The sequence below is a fragment of the Talpa occidentalis genome, unplaced genomic scaffold (assembly GCF_014898055.3).
Source record: "Talpa occidentalis isolate TD23 unplaced genomic scaffold, MPIMG_talOcc4v2.1 talOcc4.733, whole genome shotgun sequence".
In the NCBI taxonomy this organism is placed as follows: domain Eukaryota; kingdom Metazoa; phylum Chordata; class Mammalia; order Eulipotyphla; family Talpidae; genus Talpa; species Talpa occidentalis.
The window spans coordinates 5,566-27,768 of NW_023605121.1; the positions used below are offsets into that span (position 1 = coordinate 5,566).

General features: G+C 47.0%; 1 long non-coding RNA gene across 1 annotated transcript; it reads right to left on the bottom strand.

Moving 5' to 3' along the window:
• Window positions 1-1,076: 1,076 nt before the first annotated feature.
• LOC129144938 (uncharacterized) lies at window positions 1,077-6,137 on the bottom strand. Its single transcript, XR_008549784.1, has 3 exons — window positions 6,099-6,137; window positions 4,878-5,028; window positions 1,077-1,183 (listed from the first exon to the last, which is right to left on the bottom strand). It is a non-coding gene; the product is annotated as an uncharacterized LOC129144938 (long non-coding RNA).
• Window positions 6,138-22,203: the final 16,066 nt, after the last annotated feature.

Sequence of the window (22,203 nt, forward strand, 5' to 3'; positions counted from 1 at the left end):
GGTGGACTGACTGAAATACACTGCTGAGGGGAGCAGTGGGCAAGGCAGGAGAGGTCTGCTGTGCCATATGGGTTAGCTCCTAGGCTGGACTGGGGATCGAACTCGCGCTGTAGTGGTTGGTGTTAGCTTGATAGTGCTGAGACTTTCACCCCTTTGTCACCAGGGAGGCCCAGACCAAGAAGTTTAAATAAATAAATAAACAAACAAACAAACAAATAAATAAATCTTTAAAAAAATAAATAAATTCTTCTGCTTCAAACTTTAAAACTTCTGGAAACTGAATACTTTGTGTGTTTGGTTTTGTTTTTTTGTTTTGTTTTGTTTTTTTTGCATTTCCATTTTCTGTTGTTGATGCAAAATAATTTTATTTTTATTTTTTACAATTTTTTAAAATATATATCCTTTACATCATTGTGAATTCCCAGTAAAATTCCCACCACCAGTTCACCCGCGAGCCATCACCATGGTCTCTTGTGCTCTTCTCTCCCCTGTTTTTATCCCTTTTCTTTTTCTTTTTTCTATTTTTTTTTTAAAGATTTTATTTATTTATGCATATAAGAGCTGGGTGTAGGCCAGAGGTGCAGTGGTGGGAGTGGTCATGAGAGGATTCATCAGCGACAGAGTGGGGAGCAGAACAGGCAGATCTACTGAAATACACTGCTGAGGGGAGTAGCGGGTGAGACGGGAGAGGTCTGCTGCCATGTGGGTCAGCGCCCTGGCTGAGATGGAACTCAGGCTGCAGTGGCTGCTTTTAGCTTCATAGTGCTGATGTAACAGGGTGGTCCCCAGGAAAGGGGGAAGTTCCCTGCCCCACCCAAGGGAGGGTGGACCCTCTCCCTGTCCTATAACACTGAGACAACCCCTTGCACCACCAGGGATGCCTGTTTTGATTCCTTTTCTTCCCCTTCCCTCACAGAATATCTCTGAGGACACTGAACCCAATAAACTCTGAGTACACATTTTTCTCAAGTACACACGGATCATACTCCAGGACTGATCACATATTGGGTCAGAAGACAAATCTTAACAGATACATTAAGATCAAAATCATGCCAACAAACTCATGATCACAAAGATTATGTTTCTTTATTTTCTGTTCCCTCCTTCCAATTTTTGATTTACATTGTATGTCTGGTTTTATAGCTTGCCTGTTCCCCAAAAAACTTCTTTGAAAATTTCAAATCTACGAAAAAGTTGAAAGAGTAGTATCAACTTCCCCTTTGCCTACAGTGTATCAATAGCTAACATTTTGCCACAACTGTTTTATCTCCCTGAATACACAGCCCTCTTCCCCCTCACCCCCAGAAAATTCGACAATAAGTTGCACAGTTTTGTAATGTTGACATTTTCAAAGTCCAGGCAAGCTGTTTTGAAAACATCCTTTAAAAAGCAATCACAGCAGTGCAGGCCATTTACTGTTGTAACAAAGACCAAGCTTAATGATTGTGGAGAATTTGGAAAAAAACACTATAAAGAAGAAAATAAAACTGCCCCCCCACCACCACCACCACATTCTAACCCCAAGGCTCCAGGGGAGGAACACTTGCCCGATACAGGGCTCAGATGCAAATCTCTTATTTTCACTGCAGCCCGCAGTCCTGGGGCCACTTTCTACAGAAGAGCCCTGGACTGGGAAGACCAGAGCTGTGACCTTGAGCCAATACAAGTAGATAAGGTGGCTGGGAGGCCTCCCTCTTAGGAGACTATTTGTATCTTTACTGTGAGAATTTCTGTTGTGAAAGGACTTGGTGCGGCTTCCTTTAATACCCTACCCAGAGTCTGGCCTCTCTTTTATTCCTTGGCCCTCCCTGGGAACTCAGGATCCCAGTTGCTTTTGCTTGGAATGTCACACTGCTCCTGTACCAAATTCCTAAACTTCAAGGTGCAGGTAAGGGTCCCACTACTTCAAAACACCTCCCACGTCACCCTAGGCTACAAATCAACCTTGTTTCTCCCTCTTTCTTTGCGGCAAATCATTTGTCTATTGTGCCAGCCCTGTGCTTAGAGGCCTCTTCATACCCCTATCTCATTCATGTGCATGACAATGCTCAAAGGAGATTATCACAATCATTTGACAGACAAGGAAATGCATCTCAGGACAAAGGGCAAGATGCCACTCCGAATTAAGGCAGAACCAGACTTTCTCAGGCCACTGTCTCTGCCCACAGAGACATTAGAGCTTCTGTCTGCCACCCCCAATGGGTTCTCGCAGAGATCAGGTTTGTGTGGGAGTTATCTGGACTCTGCACCCTGCCCTTCCTCTGCATGACTCTAAATTTGCCTCTTGCTTCAGAGTTCAGCCAGCAGCAGGGTTGCCTCTTCCATAGAGACTTCCCAGACTCCCAACACACCCTGGATCGATGACTTAACTCTTCTGACTCTCCCACCCCTACTCAAACACCCTCCTCTAAGTGACCACCTTGGTCCTGCACCCTGGTGCTTAATCAACTTAATTCAATACATTTTTAAAAGATTTATTTATTTATGCATACAAGAACTGGGATGTAAGCCAGAGGTGCAAGGGTGGGGGTGCGGTGAGGAGGGGGTGAGAGGATTCACCAGAAAGAGTGGCAAGCAGAACAGATGGATCTATTGAAATACACTGCTAAAGGGAGCAGCAGGCAAGACAGGAGAAGCCTGCTGTGCCATGTGGGTCACCTCCCTGGCTGGTCAGGGACTAACTTATACTGCAGTGGCTGGTGACATCTTGATAGCTCTGTTTCTAACCCCTGTGCCACCAGCAAGGCCCACAATATATTTTTAATGTTTTATTTTAATGGCATGCTCTTCCTATGCCATCAATTGTTTACCTTCTTTTATAATATCACTTTTTCTCCTATGAATGCATGTTCATATTATCAAAAATCTAGGAAAGAATAAAAATTAACCCAAATTGGGGTCTCCCTGGTGGCATAGGGGTTAAAGAAACAGCGCTATCAAGCTATCACAAGCCACTACAGCCTCAGTTCGATACCCGGCCAGGGAGATAACCCACTATGGTGTAGAAGACCTCTCCTGTCCTGCCCTCTGTTCCCCTCAGCAGTGTATCTCAGTAGGTCCTGCTCCCCACTCTGTCTCTGATGAATCCTCTCACATACCCCCAACACCTCTGGCCTACACCCCAGTTCTTGTATCCATAAATAACAAAAAAAAACAACCCTTTTTAAAAATTAACCCAAATTGCTTTTAGATAACCACATTAACATTTGGTAAATTATTTTTAAGTCTGGTTTCATTAGCCACATGTATTTTATAGAGCTGAGATCATACTACATTAACAGTTCTAAAGTTTGTTTTTTAAAAATCTAGCTTATGCTAAGAACATTTCCCAGGTCATTAAAAATTTTGTAGGCCACACCCACTAAGAACGCTAGAATAAAAAACACAACCGATAACAAATGTGGCAAGAATGTGGAAAATCTGTACACTGCTGGTGGAAGTGAAAAATGGTGCAGCCTCTTTGGAAAACAGTTTAGCATTTCCTCAAATAGAGTTATCATATGACCCAGTAATTTCACTCCTTGGTGTAGTCTAAAGAGAAATGAAAACATATATCCACATAAAAATGTCTACATGAATGTTCTTAGCAACATTATTCATAATAGTCAAATAACGGAAACAGCTGAAATGTGCAGCAACTAATGAATGGATAAATAAAATGTAGCATATCTGCAGAATGGATTATTTTTCAGCCATAAAAAGAAATGAAGTACAGACTCAGCTACAACATGCATGAACCTTGAAAATATTATACTAAGTGAAAATGACAGACACAGAAGATCACATATTATGTGATTTCATTTTTGTTAAATGTCCAGAACAAGCAAATCCATAGAGACGGAAAGGAAATTTGTGGGTTGGGTTGGGGGTAGAGGGAGATTTGGGATTCAATGAGGAGTGACTGCTAATGAGTGTGGGGTTTTGGCTGAGTGGGTGGGTGAAAATGTTCTAAAATTGATTATGGAGAAGTTTGCAAAAATATTAAAAATCATTGAGTTGTACACTTTAAGTAGTTAAATTGCATGTTATTGAATCATATACCAACTGCATGTTAAATTGCATGTTATTGAATCATATACCAATAAGGCTGTTATAATTAAAAACGAAAAAAACCTTTATGGAAGCATTTTTAATGTCCCTAGACATTATCCCTTTGCACAGCTGCCTCATAATTTATTTATATTTCTATTGTTGGACTTTTATGTTTTCTATTAATTCTTTTGTTTCAAAACATTTCAATCACAAACAAAAATGAGTTGAATGGTATAATGAACCCCTGCACCCATCACCCACTTGAACAATCATCAACGCAACAGACTATGCTTTGATGAAGATTTTTGTGCATAAATCTCTGTCCACATTCCACAGTTTCCTTCCATTTATACTGAATTCATATCAGTTTAAGCCATTTCCTCAAATCCTCTAAGTGTCCTCCCAGCACACCCAAGGATGTGATGGATTAGATCTCACCCTTGGAAAACTTCTTGGAAAGCTTCCAGTCTGGGGGGAGGTAAAAATTGGATTGGAATGACTAGTCAGGACAGGGGCTATGTCATTGCAGCCACCCCTATTACACAGGAAAAGGCATCCTCACCCTGGAATCAGCCAACCCTGGAAGCCTGCTCCCCAAGCCTCTGTCCAGCCCTGCCTTTTCCCCCTGGAGCCACATGGAGGCGCCAGAGTCAGAGTCAACAGACTCCTCTTGAAGCTCAGCAGCTTTCATGTGGGTGGGTGGTTAGGGTGGGCTCTGTGTCTTTTTCTCCTGATGACCTGGCCTGGTGATGGCCCTCTCTTGGCCTTAGGATCTTCACTTAGAAATAAGAAGGTGGATGCTGTGAGCAATCTGGACACATCAGTGCTGTTACCTGGTCTCCTACCTTCAGCCAGCTCTCATCAGCAGTATGCCGTGGGCCCCAATCCATGGCACTTGCTTCTGGATGGTTCAGGGAATCCATCTGAGTGTCCCCTCCAATTTGGCTCCCAGGAGAGACTAATGCCCGCAAAGCAACTTCTCACATTTTTAGAGGCCTGCAAAATCAGCTTATTACTGTAGGACTCAGGCAGCAAAGTTACTGGCACCACACTGTTGGCAGGTAGGAGGTTTGCCTTTTTTTTTGTTTTTTAAGATTTATTTATTTATGCATACTAGAACTGAGGTACAGGTCAGAGGTGTGGGGGGGTGAGAGGATCCCTCAGAGACAGAGCAGGGAACAGAAAAGGCAAATAGGCTGAAATGCACTGCTGAGGGGAGCAGCAGGGGAGTCAGGAGAGATCTACTGCATCATGTGGGTAGCTCCCTGGCCAGGGATCGAACTCTTTTTTCAGTGGCTGCAGATAGCTTCATAGGTTGCGTCTTAACCCCTGCACCATGAGGAAGGCCCAGGTTTGCCTTCTGATGCCTCCTGGTTGCCCACTCTCATAGCTATCCAGATGTGGAGAGTGTCAAGGACACCCTAGCTCCAGAGCAAGATTAGGGTTCCAGATGGAGGAAGAAAAAGTGAATCACCAGGAATTTCCAAAGTCCTGGCCTGGGCTCTCTCTGGTGGTGTAAGAGGTTAAGACGTGGCACTATGAAGCTATCAGTAGCCACTGTAACACAAGTTCAATTCCTGGCCAGGGAGTTGACCTACATGGTGCAGCAGACCTCTCCTGACTCACCTGCTGCTCCCCTCAGCAGTGTTCTGCTCCCCTCTGCCTGTTCTTCTCTCCACTCTGTCTTCGGTGAATCCTCTCACTCCCCACACACTGGCCTGTACCCCCCAGCTCTTATATGCATAAATAAATAAATCTTAAAAAACCAAAACAAAGTCAGGGCCTAAGTGATGTCTGGACTAGCCCAGAGGAGATTTGGCTCCCAGTCGACATAGCCTATAGAGGACCATGAGAGCTGATGTGTCTGGCATAGCTGAAGGCTGAGTCAAGGGAGACGGTGTTTACTTTCCTGAGAGGTTTCTCCTGAATAAGAGAGCGGTCGCCAGCTTGCAGCCTCTCCTGTCTCTGCCAAGACAAGGGCCAGAGGACCAGGGTCTGAGATCTGTCTGGATGTCTCTCTCCCTGGGATGCTCTCTCAGCTGTGACCCCAACACCATCTTACTGACCTTGCCCCTTCTTGTCCCTGGCCCTTCGTAGGATACTTCCTCTTAACCCAGTGAGCTGGCTGCCATCAGCCAGGTCATAAACCACTTCCCAGATGGCCAAACAGTCACTCACAAAGGCCAGCTTACACCTACTATGTGCTAAGCAGCCCCTGGGAGGGCCTCTTGGTACAGTTATCACACTTCTTTATCACAGAGCAGCTCATGAGGTAACTATCCTCATACTCATTTCCCAGAGCAGGAAGTGAAAGCTTGGCAGGCAGCGTGAGGACTCAAGCCCAGGCTGGCCTGATTCATGCTTGTGTCGCTTCCCTTCTCCCTACCTGCTTTCTGCGCACGACTCTACTCAGCCCGCTCAACTTTGCTGCTGCTCTACTCCGGCCCCGCCCATGGCCACCCACAGCCATGTTCCCAAGTCCACTTGCACTAAACTGGGCACAATGACAGGCATGTGGGCACACGGATAGACCAGTCCTGACTGCCACTTATCAGCCATGTTGCTCTGATCAAGTCACTTAACCTCTGTGAGCCCCAATTTCCTCAGCCCTTTGAATTTGTTATGAGAATTGAGTAAGATCTTATGTGTAATGCTGTTAGTACCGTGTCTGGGTCATTGTGCTTAATAGAAGTTAGCTACTTACTGAAAAATTCTTAGATACTTTCATTAATATTGTACACGTGCATCTCTGTGCCCTCTCTCCATTTGTAACAAGCCACATGCAGTATGCACAGGGGCAAAAGGATTGCCCTGCACACCTCGACCCATGCAGGGACCCACAGTAGAGCAACCATGAGAGCTGAAGTGCCTGGCATAGCTGAGGGCTGAGTCAAGGGATGAAACAGTTAGCCACCTACTGAATCACGTGCCTGTACCAGGCTCTCTGGGTTGGGGTTGGGGATGCCTGTGGAGCAGAAGATGGGGAATCTGGCCTTGGAGTCCACCCAGACTGGCTGAGAAGATTCAGAATCAAAATGTGGTCTGCAGACAAGTCTGGAAACTTGCTAGAATCTTGAAGAATCTCACTCACACCCCACTGCAGACCTTAAATGGGAATCTGCATTTTAATAAGATCCTGAGAGAATCAAGCAGAGGGGAGGGTGGGTGGGGGCCATTTTGGAGCCTATCTCCAACCTACTCCCACAGCAGCTTGACATACTTCCTAGTTGCTCCTCCTCTGTCCTTGGGAGTTGGTGCTAAGGTGTGAGGTTATTTTTTTTTTTTTAATTTATTATTTTTTTAATCTAAGCCATTGCAAACGCCCCATTCTGACCCAATTCTTCCCCTCCCGCCCCCCACCCCCTAAGGTGTGAGGTTATCCAACTCAAACTTGGGAGAACAGACTGCTTCCCTGAAGAACATAAATAGCAAGGTGCCTCCCTAGCCCCTCCCAGGGCTCTGAAGGCTTAGAGGCTGAGAGCTACATCAAGGCTTAAGTATCTGGCAGAGGGTGCCTACACTTTGATCCCCCTCTTAAAATGTGTCCTCACTCCTCTGTGACTCTCCCCAGCCAGCATCATGGCAGGGTCACTGCCCAGAACTCTGGTGACCTCTCCTGCCTTGAGTGGGGTGTAGGCTCAGTCCCTTGGGCCTGTGGGAGCCAGAGGCTGGGCCTGTGCCCTCGCCTTATTCTTGTTGGGGCTAATTTTAGTACTGCCTTGACAACTGCCTTAGCTCACCCTGGGTCAGTTCCCAGCTACTCAGCATTGGGGTCGGCTGAGGTCAGTTGGGGAGTGGGCCAGGCCAGCTCCAGTTTTGGCTGCAATAGGAGAAACTAAAATCCTTTCCTCCATGACTACCCTCCCCAATGTCTGAGAGTCCCACCTCAGGGCTGATGAGGTGGAAGGGATAGAAACTGACCGTGCTTTCAGCCTGGAACACTGTCTGTAGACAGGCAAAGAGAGTCATGTGGAAACAAGGAATTACAGAGATCAGAGGGCAGGGCCTTAAAGACCTTCCTCAGCACCTGACCTATGGAAGGAAAAGGGCAGAACAGCCAAGTTCATGGCCCAGAGTCAATAGCAAATGATGGCAGTTGGTGCTGGAGCCTGGGCCTCCTGGTGCGCAGTTAGGTTCTATGCCCAGCACCACAGGAGTGCGTGAAAATGCAGAGGGAAACAGCATCTGATGTAGCCTGTGAAGGTCAAGCCCAGGCATTGCTGCCATTCTGCCTGGAGAGTACAGAAAGGGTACCCTTCTCAGGTCCTGCCTGGTGCCAGCCCAACACATGCTTCTGGAAGCCACTTGCTGTGCCCAGCTGTCAGAGATTCAGGAGCTGGTGGCACCTGGGATGTTTGGTAGAAGTGTTACAGGACAGGGAGAGGGGCACCCCAGAACCCCAAAACTGCCTGTTCCAAATAGGTTCTGCCATCTGCTGCATCAAGACAAAACATACCCTAGTGTGTAAGACCTTAAATGTAAAGGAACTTTAATACAATTAGTTGCAACAAAGACAAGTCAAAGAATATAGCTTACAAATCAAGCATTGAAGTTATCCATCCCCTCGTGGGTAAATGCCCAGCCAATCAGGGTTGGCGCAAAGCAGGGCCATTGAGCCTGAAGGCCTGCCGCAGAAAGTGGGTTTTAGCCTCTGAGGACAAAGGAATGGAGTCTGTGCTGTCACCTACATTCTGGCCCTTAGTTTCTTCCTTGATGAAATGAATGTGAGTACGAGTTCACAGCTTGATTGGGAGGGACAAAGGAAATAAATGGGAGGCTGGAAAGAATGTGCAGTGCCCACAGGGCTGCCTACTGACTGACTGGGCACCCTGGCTCCCTCCTATTTGGAATCTGGAGCCAGAGCCACTCCACAGTCTTCACCCCCACTGCCTCTATCTCCACCTTCTCCCCTACCCAGTGAACTTGCAGGAAGAAAGAGGAACAAGTCTTTTTATTTTATTTTATTTTTTATTTATTTATGCATATAAGAGCTGGGGTGTTGGCCAGAGGCGCAGGGAAAAGAGGATTCACCAGAGACAGAGTGGGGAGCAGAACAGGCAGATCTACTGAAATACACTGCTAAGGGGAGCAGCGGGCGAAGCAGGAGAGGTCTGCTCCCTGTCTGGGGATTGAACTCATGCTATGGTGGCTGGGGATAGCTTCATAGGGCTCAGGGGGCCCCAGAAAGAGGAATAAGTCTTGAAGCTGACCTGGGCAAAAGGGAGGAGAAAGGCAACAAGGGGTTACAGGGAAAGATGTGGTTCTCCTCCCTTCCCCCAACTACACACCCTGTCCCTTCTGTTCCCTCTGTCCCAGTCTCCCATCAAGCCCTTCTCACTGTTCTCTCCTTCCAACCTTCCTCCACCTCCCAGTTCCCTCTTCCTTCTGCCTCTTCTGAGCTCCCTCATCCTGGGGCCCTTTGCCTTGCCCTTGTGTTTCCCTGCTTTGGGTGGAGGCTTCGAGTAGAAAGTTGTGGAAGTTTCACAAGTAGGGAATCCAGAGATGGGGATATGAAGATCCACTGATCACTACAAAGAGAACTACCAGTCCCTGCAGATTAACCCTACCAGGCCTTTGGCATGATAGATTCCACAGTAGATGAAATTCCACAAAGGAATAAATTCCCACAAAGAGCGCTATATAAGGATACCCCTTGTCTTATATAAGGTAAGAAGACAGCTTCTTACCCTTTAAGAACTGCCCATCTGTGTGCAGATCACACATATGTAGTGCTCTTTGGGGCAATTCGTTCCTTTGTGGAATTTTATCTACTGTGGAATCTATCACTTTTACGATCTGGCAGGGTTAATCTGTAAGGGCTGGTGGTTCTCTTTGAAGTGACCGACAATTCTCCATATCCCCACCTCTATTTCTTTCCCTGTGGATCTTCCATAGCTGATTCAACGACTTGTTAATCTTTTCTATTCCCACCTCTGGGTTCTGGCCTTGTGAAACTCCCACCCCCAATTTTCTACTCTAAGCTTCCATCAGTTTCATGCCTGCAAGCAGGAGTCGGGGGTGAGAAAGCACGCAGGGTTGAAGCTCAATAAATATTTAACGGCCCACCTCAAAACTATTTTGAAACAAGACTGTGTGCATGAATCAATAATAAATGTTGACTGACTAAGAATACACCTAAGAATATGCACCCTGAGAAAAGCCTTGTTTATCCATCTTCCCTGGATAACGAGTTGATTTCCACTGTGGACTCTCTGGATGGTTGAAGGTAAAGGAATCTCAGAATTAGGGAGGAGGGAGCCGCTCCAAGGGAGGTAATGCTTTGCGCCAAGGCTGGGAGCTGGAGAATGCTCAGCAGCATATGGAACAACCCTGAACTGAGCTGGTGAGGGGCCTGTCTAAGGCTCAACTTTATCCTCAGGACAACAGGGAGCCAAGGAAGAGTTTTGAGCAGGAGAGTGAGACAGTTAGATTTGCTGTCAGATGGATACTTTTCTGTTGCTGCATGGAGCATGGATTAAAGCAGAGAGCATGGTGTCAAGGAGCCCTGTGCTTTCAAGGTTCATGTGAGAGGAGATGAAGTATGGACATAGGTGCGGCTGTTGAATGTGAGAGGTAGACTATTCCCAGGTTTCACAGAGGACGGCCAGAACTTAGTAAAGAAATAGATGAAGGAAGGGAGGGAGTGAGATGAGGCTCCATGATTCTGGTGTTCCTGGTTCAGGGGACCAGCTGGCTGGGGGTGACCCTGCTGAGGTTGAGAGTGGGGCAGGTCAAGGGAAAATGCAGAGCTCAGCTTTGGACACACCAGGGAGATCTATGGCTAGAGATGGAGATGCCTAGAATGGTCAGAGGACTGAGACCAAGCAAGTCTGGACAAATGCTCTCTAACTAACATTCTCTGGATGACTTTGAAGCGTCCCAAGTGTCCCCATGACAGTCCTTTTGGTCCTGTGGTGCCCAAGACAGACAGAACCAGGACTCAAGCCCCAGGGAAGGACAGCGGATAGCGTCAGCAAAAATTCTGATCAAGATGGAGAAGAGGGTCTGAGGGAGGATAAGGGACACTCCCAGGAAGGGCAGGACCGGCTGGCATAGAGCCTGGGGTAGAGAGGGAACAGGAAGAAGCCAATGGAGGGCTGAGCTGCTAAGCCTTAGAAATCAGTGGACTCAAAGCTGTCATTGTACAGACAGGCAAAAGGAAGACTCGGGAGGGGTGGGGACAAGACAGGCCACATGGCAAAGCAGACATTCATCAGCTCCTGGCTCAGGACTTGTCCCCTGAGCCACTCTCTCTGGGAGTGGTCAGCTTGGGGTGACTCTGGGATTGAGTTCCCTGGCCATGCCCAGGTGCTGTGGGCTTGGGTGGGTATGCTGGGCAGACTGGTGACAGTCCAACCCCTCACACGCCATACTGCCAAATCCACTGGCAATCCAGGCCAGCCCTGGGTTGGGGCTGTTACCATGGAGATCCTAGGACCCAGGCTCGTCCACAATAGGAGGAGGGGGCCACACTCCCAGACTTGCACTCATAGGCCAGCACAGAGCCACAGCAATGCAGGTCTGAGGGTGGTGGACTGGGGCATTATATAAGGAATTCCACACAAGGAGACATGTAGTCACTTCCTTTAAGAGATACTTATTCAGCACCTACTCAGTGCCAGGCATTTTTCTAGGAACTCTGAGACTGTGAAGAGGATTATGTTTAACTGGAAGCTGACAATAAGCAAACTAGGGCCTTCCTCATGGCCTAGAGGTTAAGTCTCAGGGTTATCACCACTACAGCCTGAGTCTGATTCCTAGCCAGGGTGCTAACCCTCTCCTGTCTCACCCACTGCTCCCCTCAGCAGTGTGTTTCAGTAGATCTGCCTGTTGTGCTCCCCCCTCTTGTCTCTGGTGAATCCTCTCACCCCCCTGTACCTCTGGCCTACACCCCAGTTCTTCTATGCAAAATAAATAATAATAAACAAACTAGTATGTAAAATAAAATGTGAATGAGGAAAACTAAAGGTAAAGAAACACAGCATGCTGTTGGGGGGTAATTTTAACTGGGAATATGAAATGGGAACTTGATAGAAAGACCCTGCTTGCTAGCTGGGCGATTTTAATCAAGTCCCTGCCCCATTCCATGCTTGTTTCCCTTTGGGGAGTTGAACTGAGGCCTCCTCATAACCAGGTTATTGAAATGGCCTGTGGGGGTAGCCAGGAAGTGAACCTTCCTCTAAAAGCCACTCTTACAAGGTCCAGCCCAATCACCCTCTCTGCCCATGAGACCCACCCTGTAGCCCCAACGATTGGGCATCTCTGGTAAGGAATTCAACAGTAGCTGAGGTGCAGGGGCCTTGGCACTGGATCTAGCTTGGCAAGTGGAGGTGACTCACATGGGGGTGTCCAAACTGGGGAAATTTCAGTGAGAGGTGTGTCAGAGCCGGAACCTGTGTATTTTCCACCTTGCCTCTCCTTGTTCTTCTTTAAGCAGCACCTCTGGAAAGGCCCAAGGACTTGGCAGTGCCCGTTTCCTCTGGGCCCCAATCTCTTAGCCCACATATGGGGCAAGGGATGGGCCTAAAGAATCTTCAGTATGCCTTCCAGCTCCAAATTCCTGTTTTGTTCAGGACCTTTCTGATGATTTCCTGGAGACACAGAACAGGGGCCTGGGGCTGATTCTGCAATGAGGGGAGCTAAGGGAGGGAGAGGAAAGGGTTGCTAGATTTGACAGATGTGAATACAGGACTCTGTTAAACCTGAAATTCAGATAAACAACAAATAATTAGGGCCTCCCCGGTGGTGCAGCGGTTTAGCGCTGGGTTGTGAAGATGCCCGCAGCCTCTGCAGCGCTGGTTCAATCTCCGGCCGCTGGGCGAGGGTCCCACATGGCGCGCAGACCTCTCCTGCTGCCCGCTGCTCCCCTCAGCAGTGTGTTTCATCAGTCTGCCTGTTCTACTCCCCGCTCTGGCTCTGGTGAATTCTCTCACCCTCCCGCGCTTCTCACTGTACCCAGTGCTTGTATAAATAAATAAATAAATAAATCTTAAAAAAAAAAAATTATTTAGTATTATCATATCCCAAATATTACTTATGCTAAAGAATTATTCATTGTTTCTCAGAAATTCACATTTCTCTCAAATTCATATTTGATCAGATGTCTTGTATTTTATATGGCATCTCTAGGCAGGGAAAATGGTTGGAGCTGGTTCTTCAAAAGAAGGTCCTACAGGGCCTCCCTGGTGGCGCAGGGGCTTAAGATGCAATCTACAAAAGAAGGTCCTACAGGGCCTCCCCGGTGGCACAGCGGTTGAGCCCTGGGTTGCGAAGCTGCCCGCAGCCTCTGCAGCTCCGGTTCGATCCCCGGGCGAGGGTCCCACATGGCGCGCAGACCTCTCCTGCCGCCCACTGCTCCCCTCAGCAGTGTACTTCGTCACTCTGTCTGTTCCACTCTCCGCTCTGGCTCTGGTGAATTCTCTCACCCTCCCCCACTTCTGACTGTACCCAGTGCTTGTGTAAATAAATAAATAAATCTTAAAAAAAAAAAAAAAAAGAAGGTTCTAGACTCTCAGATGACCAAAGTTCTTGCCAGGTATCTTGCTACTCTCTGGGGCCTTGTCCATGGACTTTTGGAGGCCTTGTTGCAAGGTAAGGAGATGAGGGAGGGAGATCCCACAGTTGGGGGGGGGGAAGCTAAGAACTGTGTAGAGGGATAGAGAGGCCCCAAGTTTCTAAAAGGGAGTGCTGAAACGCCTCTTGCCTATTATCACTCTAACTTGCCAGCTGACCCTCCCACTCCACCCAGGGGAGCCTGCATCACCCAGGTTCTTTCTTACATCCACACTCTTGCTCTGCTCCTGCTTGGCTATTTTTTTTGGCATTAGGACTGCCTCTGCCAAGGTCCCAGAGTGCTATCAGACTTATTGTTGCAGGGCCATTCAACAGAGCACCCTCTATGCAGCAGGCTCTATAGCAGGTGCTGGTTACACCACGATGGTTAAGAAACAACCTATGAAGCTGTCTACAGCCACTGCAGCACAAGTTCGATCCCCGTCCAGGGAGCAACCCACATGGTGCAGCAGACCTTCCCTGACTCGCCTGCTGCTCCCCTCAGCAGTGTACTTTGGTCAGTCTGTCTGTTCTGTTCCCCACTCTGTCTCTGATGAATCCTCTCACCCTCCACATCTCTGGCCTGTACCCCAGCTCTTGTATGCATAAATAAATAATCTTTTAAAAAATGAAATTTAAATGAGAGAACTTGTCTCCAGTGATCTCTCATTTAAAAGAAAAAAGAAAAAAAAGAAATGCAAGTGCTGAGGGAGGTTAGAGGAGGGACGGCCTTCCAAATGGAGGGAAGAGCACAGGCAAAATCTGGCACATGCCGTGAACGATGGGGGGAGAGGTGTTCTGGTGTGAAGGAGGCTCCGTGCTCACAAGGCTGAGAAGTAACCGTGCAAAGAGCCTGAACTCGGCAGCTGACTCGTGTCCTGGCCCGTGACCTGGGGTGGCTCGGCAGCTTGGCATGTCATCATTCTAGGAAGCGACCCGCCCTGTGAGATGCTACATTTCCAGAGGGCAGGGGCTGGAGCTTCCTCTTCCCTCATGCCCTATGGGACTGGGCTGAGAACCCATTACAGGAGTTGGGTTCATGGAGAGCTGAGTGGTGGCTGTGTCTGCTCCTTGTGGGCTGGGATGACCAGCTACCTGCCTGTTCTCTCCCCTCAGGGCACTGGATTTCCTGGGGCAATTTTTTAAAAGATTTATTCATCCATGCATACAAGAGCTGGGGTATAGGCCAGAGGTGCAGGGGCATGAGAGGATTCATCAGAGATAGAGTGGGGAGCAGAACAGGCAGACTGACTGAAATACACTGATGAGGTGCCATCGACCGGCGCAGTGGCAGAGCAGCAAGGTTGACCCAGGGATGAGAGACTGAGCTAGGCGGTCAAGGATTCGGCGCAGAAATGACTGACAGACAGACACACTTCAAGAGTGAAGATCTGAATGTAATGTGCTGTAAATCATCTTACACTTTTATACCTTTTTTAAACAATGGATGATTTCATACAAGTTATTTTTCTCAGCAGGAGAAGTTTAGTCATACAAAAGACATTAATTTTATCATTCAGGTACTCGTGATCGATGTTCCATGGCATGGAACGCCAAACAATCGCAAGGTTTCGATTACAGGAATCTATTTCTACACAATTCTATTTGATTACACAAAACAGCGTTTTTAAAGTTAGTTTTTCTTGTTTCTTTCCCAATATCACTAATAATCAGAAAGTATTAATATTTAACTACTATTATATTTTACATTTAGTGATCACAAACAATATTGTTTCTACTTATTTAATTTTTGTGGTTTTGACTCATGTGAGAAGCATTAGTCCAAAACTACTTTTACCGCACACTATTTTCTTCATCATGCATTTCCTGAATCTGATTTTACACATACATAGAAAAAGTAAAGTAGGTAAGAAAAAAGTATAATTATAGACTGGTGGCTATGGTACTTCTTGTGCAGGAACAATGGCCAACTGGTTGATAGTTAAACCAATTTGTTGGTGACTCCATCAGGCTTGCTTGTAGACGACATTCTGCAGCAGCCATGTTCTCAGCCAAGAGAAGGGGTTTTTTACTGCGGGCTTAATGCCTGGATTAGGCTTACAGGCCTTTAGCCATTTGTCTAATTTGAACGCCACAGATTATTAATATGAAGCCCCTCGGGGACTGCGCCTGTCTTAGGTCGTCAGGAGTCGCAGACATGCGGCTAGCCAGTGCCTTCTTTAGGCTGCCCCCGATCTTACCCGTCATTGACTGTCCAGTCCAGTGCACAGGGGAAAGGGGTCTTATTCACTTGGCTGATTATGTATCTGAGTGAAAGCCTCCCTTTTTCCAGTAAGCTTACTGGCGCTCAACGGCAGAGGCTGCCACAGTGGCAGAGGCTGCCGCACTGAGGGGAGCAGCGGGTGAGACAGGAGAGGTCTGCTGTGCCATGTGTGTCACCTCCTTGGCCAGGGATCGAACTCATGTTGCAGTGGCCGTGGAGAGCATCATAGTGTTGAGACTTAACTCCTTGCGCCATCAGGGAATCCCTACCTGGGGCAATTTTAGTCAGTGATCACAGTCACTTGACAATATTAGAATAGGTGAGTGGCTGTTTGCCCTACAAGCAGGCCCCTATGGCTTTTCACATCTGTTTGCACAGGCTCCTTCACAGCTGTGGCCTGGCACCACGAATGACAGTGATAGTTTATGTCCACCTGCCTGTCACAGAGCCAGAACCCCACTGAGTGAGCCAGGGACCCTACACACACCATCTCCAACACCCAAATTTAAGAAGAAATGAAGATTCAGGGAGTTTAGGTAATTTGCCCAGGGCGAGGGCGTTTAGGTGCTAGAAGTTTAGGATTGTAGGCTAAGTCAGGATTTTATCTCAGATTTGTCCATTGCTGAGGTTCAATCTCCTGTTACACTAAGCCGCCATCACTTTTGCAAGTAATCACGGATATGTTGCTTATTTTGGGTTCTTAGAAACTCACTCCAGCTTTGCCTCATTTTGATCTTTGCTGCTTACGGTGCAGATGCCATCATAGCTGTTACTTGTCTGTGAACTTCTGCAATGGCCTTTGCCCACACACTGCAAACCATGGAAGGAGCTAAGGAAGCAGGAAGGGGGGGATGGGGGTTGACTCCCTCTGGGGTTCATTGGCACTTTCCCTGAGTGCCCCACCCTTCCTCTAGCCTGCTGCCCTGCCCTGCCCTGAGTCATGCAGATCACTAGCCCTGGGGACAGCTGTGCCCTGTTCATGCAGACAGTGTTCCTCCTCTGGGCCCAGGGTCACACCACCCTCCCACACATCTCCCTGGAAGTGCTTCACACCCTCAAAGTATTCAACACCCACAAACCAGGGCTATAGCTGAGCACAATTCTTGGTGGGTTTGTGGCATTCCATGTCTCCCCCACTAGACCATGAAAGCCTTGAGGGCAGAGACTTCATCCTCTCAGTTGTGTGCTGGGCACAGGGTATAGATGGAGCTGATATGCCGTGAGACTTCTGAGTGTTCTGCCATCCTGACTGCCCCTGGGTATACTGCCCAGGTCTCCTGTTGGTCCTCTACCTAAAGGGAGTCTCTGAGCTCTCAGTGGATTTTTCAGGATTTAATGTTCTCTCAGGAAACCAGGTACACAGGCACAGCAGCAGGGGGCTGGCACGCAAGGAGTCAGGCACGGACTGGGTAGGGTGGGCTGGGAGGCAGGCAGGTAACTGAGTCTCCCAGCCTGATAACTCATTTAGCCTACAATATTATTACCCTTATTTTACAGTTGTATAAATTGAGGGTCCTAGATTTATGTAATCTGATAAAGGATTTGAATCTAAGTTTGCCTATTCCAAACCATTCTCTTAACATCCACACTGCCCTGCTCTGCATTTATAGGCAAGAAAGGCCTCCATCTACCAAATGGGGAATCTTTTCCCACTAGAGAAGGAAATGACCCCGGGTTAGTGAGCGGAAGCATCTATGGGTATGATGCTGGATTATCGTTCTGCTCTTCACTTAGCATATAGCCATTAAGCTTGGAGACTAAGTCCTGTGGGAAGGCAGTGAGGGGACTATGGAAGGCTCTTCCTGAGGTCTGGAACCTGGAAAGCAGAACTGCTGTGGTTCCCATAGCTACAGAGGAGAGACCCTGGCTCTCTTAATCTGGACTTTTGAAGGTACTGGTATCTACAAAGATGTTCCCAAGTCAGGAAAAAGCAAGTGGGAACTTAGAAAGCAGGATGACAATCAAGTAAGGCCTCATTTTCCCCCTTGGTGTCAGTTAGCACCTGGAGAACAAGTGTCAGCTGATACCAACTGTCTTGTAGACCACAATCCACACTGCCTATTCTCCACCTCTTATCTCTCTCTCTAACAGGCTTGTTACAGCCATTGTGAGGATTTTTATTTATTTATTTTTAAAGATTTATTTATTTATTTACTTATTTCAAAGATTTATTTATTTATTTTTTATTTATTTATTTATTTATTTATACAAGCATTGGGTACAGTCAGAAGCGCGGGAGGGTGAGAGAATTCACCAGAGCCAGAGCGGGGAGCAGAGCAGGCAGAAGGACCGAAGTACACTGCTGAGGGGAGCAGTGGGCGGCAGGAGAGGTCTGCGCGCCATGTGGGACCCTCCTCTGGTGGCCGGGGAGCAGCCGGGGATCGAACCGGTGCTGCAGGGGCTGTGGTCAGCTTCGCAACCCAGCGCTCAACCACCGCTGCGCCACCGGGGAGGCCCTAAAGATTTATTTTTATTTATGCATACAAGAACTGGGTGTAGGCCAGAGGTGGGGGATTAAGAGGATTCATTCACCAGAGACAGAGTGGGGAGCAGAATAGGCAGATCTACTGAAATACACTGCTGAGGGGAGCAGTGGGCAAGGGAGAGGTCTGCTCTGCCATAGTGGGTTAGTTTCCTGGCGGGGATCAAACTCAGGCTACAGTGGCCGTAGGTCTCCTATGATAACATCTTATATTTGTCATAGTTCATTAACCACTGCTGATACACCACTATTAACTCACTAAAACATATGCTTTATTTGGATTTTGTCAGCTTTTATCTAATGTCCCCTTTCTGTCCCAGGATCCCACACCACATTTAGTCATCATGCTTCTTTACTTTCTTTCTAATCTGGCAGACTTTCCTTGTTTTTGGTGTCCTTGACTAAATATGTGCTTGAGGCATTTGTAGACACTCTCATGGTTAGAGTGGGCTTTTCTCATGGTTAGAGTGGGAGACCACACAGGTAAAGTGCCTTTCTTATCCCATCAGCTCAAGGAAATATTGTAGCAACATGACTTATCACTGGTGATGTTAATCTTAATCACATAGCTAAAGTTACCTTTGTCAAGTTTCTCCACTGCAAAAATACTAAGAGGTTGTGTTCTGTGTCCTATCAACCCAGATCCCAGAAGTCTCCATAGCTATAGTAATATTAACCAACCAGAGAACCCACAATATGGAGGGCGAATCTCAGAAGGTAGCCTCCTGTCAGCTTCAAAGTCTTTGGACTCCACAAACTTTAGCCTGGAGCAGGTTTTATTCATCTCAGTCCCCAATATATGGCACAAGACTGTCAGCTGAATGCATTGGAATTTCTCTTTAGTTTGCAGCTGCTTTTTAAAAAATGGATGTGAATTTCATTTAACAAAATTACATCAAAGTGTCCCATTCAGTGGCATTTATACATATTCAGTGTCTTGCAGCCACGACTTCTATCTGGTTCTAAAATGTTTTCATCACCCCTAAAGAAAACCCCAAAACCATTAAGTGATTATGGAATGATTATGGAATCATGATTATGGAATCATGTAATGTGTGACCTTTTATTTCTGGCTTTCATGTAGTTTGATGTTTTCAAGGTTCATCTCTATTATAACATGTGTCAGAATTTCATTCTTTTTTATGGCTGAGTAATATTTCTTTGTGTGTATATTTTGTTTATCCATTCATCCATTGATGGATGTTTGGGTTGTGTCCACCTTTTGACTATTGTGAATAATGCTGCTATGAACATTCATGCATAACTATTTGTTTTAGTACCTATTTTCAATTCTTTTGTGTGTATACCTATGCATGATCAGATTTGTAAAGAAAGTGATATTTCTTCATAGGTTTTCATGTAGTTGATCAAATTTATGCAGTGGCTCTGTTTATGGACCAGGGCTGGTGGGAAGGGATTTCTGTCTTGGACCCAGTTCAGGTTATCATCTCATCAATAGGCTGGATAAAGACGTGTACACAAGTATCAAATTCACCCATGACAAAAAGCCAAGAGGGAGAACAAAAAAACCACAACACAAATATATAAAGAAGGTGAAGTATCAAGTCTTGCATTTGGTTTCTTCAACTGATCATCCAAGCATGGGATGTGGGAGAACTGGTTTACCAACAATATGCAAAAGGAGCTCAGGTTTGAGTTGACCACAAACTCTACCTGAGCCAAGGCAATGGCTGCCAAATAAGCAAATGCAAATATAGGCTGCATTAACCAAGATATAGTATTCAAAGCAGAGAAGGTGGCCATACTCTTCATACTCAGCCGACCGAACTAGAGCTCTGTGGTTTCTCTGATATGCTGGGGAATGCTCTGGGGCAGGAGAAGATGACTGGACTACACAGGCCTAGAAACCAGGTCACTTGACAAGTGGGGCAGAGAAACTATCACGAAGCGGGGTGGCCAGAGCAGAATTATTTTTACCCAGGGTGTAAGGGCTGGAATGGCCACAGTGCAGGTATTCTGATCCCATGCAGACCGGGTAAAGGAGGAGTCAGAGTCCTCAGTGGTTTTTTGCAGGTCTTTTATTGGGGTTCACCAGGCATATGGCAGGCAGGGGTGCTGGCTGGGGGGCTGGGAGGCTGGCAGGCCTCCCAGCCCCAGCAAGTCTTCACTCTATCTGAGCTCTCTGGAGTTCATTCTGCTGCTTCTCTCCTGGCTTCTCTTTCGGCTTCGGCTTCGGCTTCTACTGCTGCTGCTGACGTCCCCGTGACGCCGCCCTTAAAAAGCACAGTCTTAGCTCAGCTGAATCCCATCTACCTATGCCCACACCCTACTCCAGGTGCCAGCCATCAGGCATGCATTCAGGACAAGGATCCATCATCTATCCTGATGGCGGAAGGGCAGAAAAGCCTGATATTTTCTTTGCCCTACACAGGGTCTACAGGACAGTCACCTCCTCCCCAACCAAGGTTTTTTTTTTTTTCTTTTCCCCTATCAAGTAGGCTCCCTTCCTTTTAGGGTTAGATGTATAGAATGAGTGGGAAAGATTCAGAAGGACAGCAGGTAACTCTGGGATTCAGGTGACTGCCTTGGGGTTTTTCAATATTGAGAACCAGACTTAGCCTGTTTCTCATTAAGACAGCCTGGATGAGGAAGGGGCAGAGAGAATTCGCCTCTCTCTCCTTTATCTCCTCTCCTCCTTTTCCCTCCCATTTCCCTCTAGTTTTATACCCAGCACTATTCTACCCTGGGAAGACATATCTAAATCTCAACACAAGCTAAGAAATTTTGTTAAACTGATTGACTGAAATCAATATGCTAGGATTTAACTGATGGGGTTGTAAAAACCCAGGGAAATACCTTTGCCCTATGGTGGGTGGAAACAAAGTAGGATATAAAATTAAACAACACTTGTAATTAGGTTAAAATGCATGGGACACTAGTATAAAATACACCAAAATCTTCACTCAGGTACCTGTGTAGATCAGGATTATCAGAATTCTTAATTTTCTAGTTGTTGTGCCAGCACACATGGGGCAAGTTCACTATCGATTTGGGCAGACAGATAAAGGAGAGTCCCAGAGCCCCCAGTGGATTTTTCAGGCTTTAATAATGCTCTCTCAGGAACCAGGTACACAGGCACCCAGCAGGGAAGCTGGCATGCAAGGAGGCAGGCATGGACTCAATAGGGAGGCTGGGAGGCAGGCAGGCAACTGAGACTCCTAGCCCCTGAAAATCTTTTCTTTTTTTCAAAGATTTATTTATTTATGCATGCAAGAGTTGGAGTGCAGGCCAGAGCTGTGGGGGGTAGGAGGATTGACCAGAGACATAGTGGGGAACAGAACAGGAGGATTGACTGAAATATACTGCTGAGGGAGCAGCGGGCGAGACAGGAGAGGTCTGCTATACCATGTGGATCACCTCCCTGGCTGGGGATTGAACTTGTGCTGCAGTGGCTGCAGATAGCTTCATAGTGCTAAGACTTAACCCCTTGCACCACCAGGAGGCCCAGCCCCTGTGAGACTTTATGCTCTTTTTCTGGGCTCTCTCTGACATTCTCTCCCGGCCTTGCTTCTGTAGTCACACCTCTCATCCTCTGGTCCTCTCTCGTCATTTTATTCCAGCCACACTCCAGGTGTCCACAATCAGGCATGTTTACCCACACCCACACGCTCCAAGTACCTTCTGCATTAACACGATCAAGGCTACAGGTGGTAGCCACAGAGGCTAGTGGTGTAGAAAGTCTCATTAATTCATTTACCCTACATAGGTTCTTTAATTTTTTTTTTTTCAAATGTTCTATAATATAGTCATTACTTCTATAGTTAGGGGGGAAATCTCGAATACTTGAGAAAGCATTTAACTGGAGCAGATATGTGGTGCCTTGGAAGCAGCGCCTGTAGTTCTTGCCTGCCACTCCCCATCCTGTTCTGAGCTAGCTGAGTGACAACCCCAC